The sequence below is a fragment of the Sinocyclocheilus grahami genome, unplaced genomic scaffold (assembly GCF_001515645.1).
Source record: "Sinocyclocheilus grahami isolate Dianchi unplaced genomic scaffold, SAMN03320097.WGS_v1.1 scaffold828.1, whole genome shotgun sequence".
Lineage (NCBI taxonomy): Eukaryota > Metazoa > Chordata > Actinopteri > Cypriniformes > Cyprinidae > Sinocyclocheilus > Sinocyclocheilus grahami.
The window spans coordinates 718,835-724,996 of NW_015506007.1; the positions used below are offsets into that span (position 1 = coordinate 718,835).

Below are 6,162 nucleotides of genomic sequence, written 5' to 3' on the forward strand. Positions count from 1 at the left end.
TTATTGACCAAATACTTATTTTCCACCATAATTTGCAAATAAATTCTTTAAAAATCCTACAATGTGATTTTCTGGATTTTTTTTCCTCATTTTGTCTCTCATAGTTGAGGTATACCTATGATGAAAATTACAGGCCTCTCTCATCTTTTTAAGTGGGAGAACTTGCACAATTGGTGGCTGACTAAATACTTTTTCCCCCACTGTATATATACTGTATATTAGATTATCACAGTAATCTCAATATTATAATTAATAATCACAATAAAACCAAGACATTTATTATTATTTTATAGCCATATTGAACTGGTCAAAAACAGTGGGGATGTGGTGTAAAAAAAACAACAAAAAAAAACAACTTGTTGCTGAAAGAGGTTTGAGTCAGTTCTTGTCAAAAGTAAACTCAAGTATGAACGGGCAAATTTTCACGTTTTTCCTAAATCTTGCAGTCGTAAAAAAAAAAATCACAATTTAAAAACAAAAAATCTTTAGGGTAAAAAATATTTTTGTAGCATTATTATTATTATTACCAGCAGCATTTTTATTTATTTATTTCTATTTTATTATTTTTATGCATTTATTTACTTTATTTACCTTTTTTCTTTTTCTTTTTTGCTGATACACTCTCCAAAAAAATCACCTCACTAATTCTATAATTATTCATTCTTTAAAAAAAAATGATTCAAGTAATCTGGTAAAAATTCTGATATTATGTCATATCGCAATATATATATAGACCAATTCGGTGTTGACGAAACAGTGATGACGTTTTTGTGGGCGGGGCCTATCTGGTGGCAGACAATGACAGTTTTCAAGTAGCATATATTTAAAAATTCTGACTTCTCGCAATTCCAAGATATATATCTCACAATTCTAATAAGGAAAAACAACTTGTCATTCTCTCTTTTCCCTTTGGCTCAGAATCATGAGTTTATATCCCTGTCGTCTGGGGTTTTTTTCTCAGAATTGACAAACTCACTATTGTTGAGTTAAATCAAGTTATAAAGTCCCAACTAGGAGATATAAACTTGCATTTTCGAGAAAAAAAAAGTCTGAATTGTGAGATAATATAAATAAATATTATGTAAAATATTAATAGGTTTAAATAATATTTCTTGCTGTAACCGTAGGGCTGATATACAATACGTCCCCTATGAACTGCATATGTGAATATTATGTAGACCTACTGTTTGACCTACTGTTGAGTAATCATAGCAGTTTTCATCCATATAGTCTGTCTGGTTAAACATCTGCGTTTAGCCTCGAATGGTGTCTTTGATGACAGTATTCTATAAAAATGATTTGCATTCTGATTCTGACATCCAAAGGCACAACAATACATTTTCTCTCTTATTCCATGTATTTTACCCATTTCCCTGCACTTGTTGCCAGTGTTTTTCTGCCACCACCATGAGCGCGCAGCTGCAAGTGACATAACTGTGACGTCTACTCCAAATTGGTCTACTGCAGAAAAGCAAAACATCACTGGATCCCTCTGACTTTCTTTGTATAAGAAAAAAAAAAGTTGGGTGTACAAGGAAACAGTTGATCATATTAATAAGCTTGAATGTGTGCATGAGAGAAAGTGGGCATTAGTGCACGGAAAAAATGAAATAATCAGAGAGCAGGCATTACTAATGCAAACTCATCATCAGTATGGCAAAATAAGCGGAGACTGGAATTAAAATTGAGTTTTGATTTAAAGCTGCCATTGTTCAAGGAGTTTGAGGTCTAGACATGGAGCAGCTGAATTCACCCAGTATTCACATTCAGCTTGGCAGACGGCCCAACTCTTAAAAAGCAAAACGGTGTTTATCCAAAGGAATTCTTGAGAAGTTCTGTAGGATGTTTTAAGTTGCATTTCCTTTTCAGAGCAAATGATAAAATCAAACCTGATTTAACCAACTACTAGGAAAGCCTGTGTACTTTTTAGTGTGCGAAAATCATGTTTGTCAAAAAAGGCGCTCAGTTACATAATTTTCCCTGCACACACACACACACTACAGTTCGAAAGGTCTGTACGATTTTTTTTTTATGAAACTATTAATTTTATTCAGCAAGGATGCAATACATTGTTTAAAAGTGTCCTTAAAGACATTAATAATGATATTTAGATAGCGAAAAAATTCAGTTTGAACTTTCTATTCTCCAAAGAATCCTGAAACAAAAGTGAATATGTTTGTCAGCATTCATTATATCAGAAATATTTCTTGAGCAGCAAATCTGCATATTAGAATGATTTCTGAAGGATCATGTGACACTGAAGACTGGGATAATTATGCTGAAAAGTCAGCTTTGCGTCACAGGAATAAATTGCATTTTAAAATAAATGAACATAGAAAACTGTTATTTTAAATTGTAATATTATTTGCTGTTTTTACTTTATTTTTGATCAAATAAACACATAAGAGACTACAAAAACTTTTTCAAAAATCCCAATCCTTTGAACAGTACACTGAATGTACTTCACTTAGGTAAGTTCCTGAGATGTCTGAATGATCTGCAAGACTGTTCAAATCTTGCTCCTTCCAGCGCTCAGATAACTCGCCTGAACAAACTAACTCCTCTATACAAGTGCACATTCAATATTTGAAAGTCAGTTTCTGTTTAGTCACATACACTTGGCTACAAAAAGCAATTGCACATTTCCACCGTTATTGCCCGAGAAGAAAGATACAGTTCATTTACCACGCTACTGATCCTATAGTGGAACATGTTGTCTCACTATATGGGGTAATGGAACCTCTGCCATTAAACAGCCTTCAGATGCTTTACAGCTAAATAAATGAAAGCAGTTATGAAACACAAAACATGAAACAGCAAAAAAATAAAAGTTACATATTACACCTGTATGTGACACTGTTCAACTTTTCTTCACTGCATAGCTGACTTGTCTGAATGTTGCCTGTGATTTAATTGTGTTGATTTGTTAACAGATATTAATATATATATATATATATATATATATATATATATATATGAAGATTCTGTTATTTTAGTTCGGAGGACAGAATAAGAACAATAAAAATGCTAATTTAAGATGGTTTAAACCATATTGAAACTAACATATAAAACCTACAGAAAACAAGCATTTATTTAACTGGACTTTGGACTCAAATGTCTTAAGATGCAATCCTTGTAACAACTTCCTCATGTGACAGCTAGCCCGAGTGTTCTCTCATATATATTTCCATTCAAGAACTGTTCATAACAGAATTTAAGAATGACTGACAGGATGATTATATGAAACACCGATGCTTCTCAGATGTCACGAGTGTGAAGAATATGGCTTACCAACATCACAGAGAAGAGGAGATGCCACAGCGTGTCTCAGTGTCCAGACTCCTCCAGAACAGCGCGCTCTGTGCTGGAACAGCATGCGGCGGAGAGTGAGCGGAGACGCGGTGAGCCACTATGTGTTTCTCTCCCGGCGAAACCGGATCCTCCGGTCCACCCCACCCCAGAGCTGCTGCCTCCGCCTCCAGCGCGCACATAAAGGCTGCGTTGTTACCTGCAGCCGAGTCCGACACGCTCCAGACGCCCCGCACGCTTCTCTGGCAGGAGAAACTTGTTTATCTGCAGGATTTGTTCCGTCGAGCGACAGTTTCTTCGGTTTATTCATTTCTGCCTTGCACTCTTTTAATGCCCCTGTTTATAAAGTAAGCCCAAATAGCCCACAAATAGATGGCAGCCTTGCTGGTTTTCAGTGATGTGATGTTTTTATACAACAGTTCTATAAAAAGTAAGTAGTAGTCTGTTAATGAACTCATTTTCCACGAAATGGTGAAGTTAGCTGGTATATTTCTTCGCCACAAATGAAAAAACTGAAGCGTCAATTTTTGCGTGTCACCAAGCAAGAAAGCTGGACTGGAGCAGCATGCACTGTAAAAAATGACCGTGAATTTAACGGTAAAAGACTGTAAAAATGCTACAGTAAAAACCTGTTAAATGGTTAATGGTAAATTCCCCTACTATATTCGGTGAAAAACTGTATTGGACATTCATTTTACGGTAGTATACCGTTTTTGGAAGTGGAAAAAGACCTATAATTTACAGTGAATAACCGTAAATTGACATCCCCAGAATTCATACACATCAACAAAATTTGATGTTTTTTTTTGTTGAAATAACTATGTTTCTTCTTAGTTTTATATATTAGGGTTGTATGTTACACCTAATGTTGTTAAATGAATGTTTCTTGCAGTATTTCAGTTTCATGTGTGTTATCATGATGGTGTTTAGTGTTTGTGTGAATGACACTGTGCGCCTTCTATATATGTTATTATTTAAAAGCTGCTTGTGATGGGCTTTGGTTCATCATGTGACTTTCTCATCACCTCCTGCATTTGGTGGTTATCAGTGTATTACAAAGGTACAAAACAGATTTCAGTACTTCAATAGGTTGGTATATTAACATTATATCAGTTAATGAAATTACGGTATTTAACTGTAAATTTAAGTTAAAACCGTAAAACCTAAAAGCGTTGCTACCGTATTTTTTACGGTAAAATTCCGGCAACCACAGCTGCCGGTTTTTTACCGTAAATTTTACTGATTTTTTTTTACAGTGTGGATTTCCTCAACCCGCTAAAGATACTCGGGGAATTTTGCATGAAGGCAAAAGATTTTCTCGCAGATTTCGCAAGGAGTTCGTGTTTTCTGGCAAATCTGCTGTGCGAACAGAAAGCTGCTTTGTTTGAAATACTTGACTTTTATGTGAGCTACACTACCCACTACAAACATGGATTTTTTTTGCCAGCAAAATTTTACCGAAATTTCGCTAATGTTAGGCCTACCACATTTTAAAGGGATAGTCCACCCAGAAATTAAAATTGTCTTATCATTTACTTTCCCTCATGCCATTCCAGATATGACTTCTTCAGACAAACTATTAAATAAATAATCTATCTCTGTGAGTCCATATAATGTAACATTTACAAGTTGTGTTAAAGGGGTCATATGATGCGATTTCAAGTTTTCCTTTCTCTTTGGAGTGTTACAAGCTGATTGTGTATGGCGTTATTTTAATGACAAATGTCGAGAGCACATTATTGTAGCGCGAAAGCACATTAATATAACGCTCGAGCGCGGATTTCTTTTGCTCTCGCACAAAACCGGACGCTCGCGCTCAGATACACGCTGCTCTCGCCCAGAGGGAGTGCGCGCACTTAAAAGGTGTCTCTCCTCGCACTCAAACTCAAAGGTGCGAAAAGATTGAATATCTAGCGCATGAGCACAGAGAGATTTGAGAGTGCACAGGACAGTTTGCGTGCGAGGAGAGACACGTTTTAAGTGTGTGCACTCTCTCTGGGCGAGAGCAGCGTGTATCTGAGCGCGCGTGTCCGGTTTTGTGCGGAGAGATTCGCGCTCGAGCATTATATTAATGTGCTTTCACGCTACAATAATGCACTCTCGACATTTGTCATTAAAATAACGCCATAATTGTGCATAGATAAGATCCCTGAAGTTGCAAAGACTAAAGTCTCAAAACCAAGGACTCAAGAGATATTCTTTATCAAAGTTAAGACTCTAACACGCCCCCACAAATCTACCTCACTATGTGGGAATATTTGCGTAATGCTGCCCAAATGTTCACGCAAAGAAAGAAGGCGTGGTTTCAGTAACCGCAGTTAGTGTTGAAGCAGCATGTCAGGGAGACGCTGTGTGTTTCAGTGTGAAAGCAAAAGCACTTTATTTGGCCTTCCTGAAGTAGATGCATTTAGGAATCTTTAAGATTACTTACAACAGAACAGCGATGCATTTTATGGATGACCGTTCTGTTGACTGTTCAAATGCAGAGTTTTGCGCATCGTGTGTGTGTGTGTGTGTGAGAGAGAGAGAAAGAGAGAGAGAGAGAGAGACACAGGGTCACATCACAGTGGAGTCAGCTGTCTTAACCGTGGCTTGTGTACTGTAACCACATACCAGCTTCATCACTGTGTCTGTCACGCGACTCTGTTCCCCTTTTGGGCTTGAACTGATGGTAAAACTAATGACATTATTTACTGTCTTTACATTTATTTTGAAAGATGAAGCTCGCGATTATGGTAAGGGGCGTTACATTTCCGACGAGTGCTTGCGGTGTTCGGCCAATCACAATGCACTGGGTCAGCTGGCCAATCAGAGCAGACTGCGCTTGTCGGAAGGAGGGACTTTGTAGAAAAC

At 36.9% G+C, this 6,162-nt stretch overlaps 1 protein-coding gene across 1 annotated transcript in view; it reads right to left on the reverse strand.

The window, feature by feature from the left end:
- Positions 1-3,376, reverse strand: part of LOC107562546 (chondroitin sulfate N-acetylgalactosaminyltransferase 1-like) — a 42,740-nt gene extending 39,364 nt beyond the window's left edge. Inside the window, exon 1 of the mRNA XM_016247182.1 lies at positions 3,292-3,376. The gene's annotated coding sequence lies outside the window, so the exon portion shown is untranslated. The remainder of the gene's footprint in view (positions 1-3,291) is intronic.
- Positions 3,377-6,162: the final 2,786 nt, after the last annotated feature.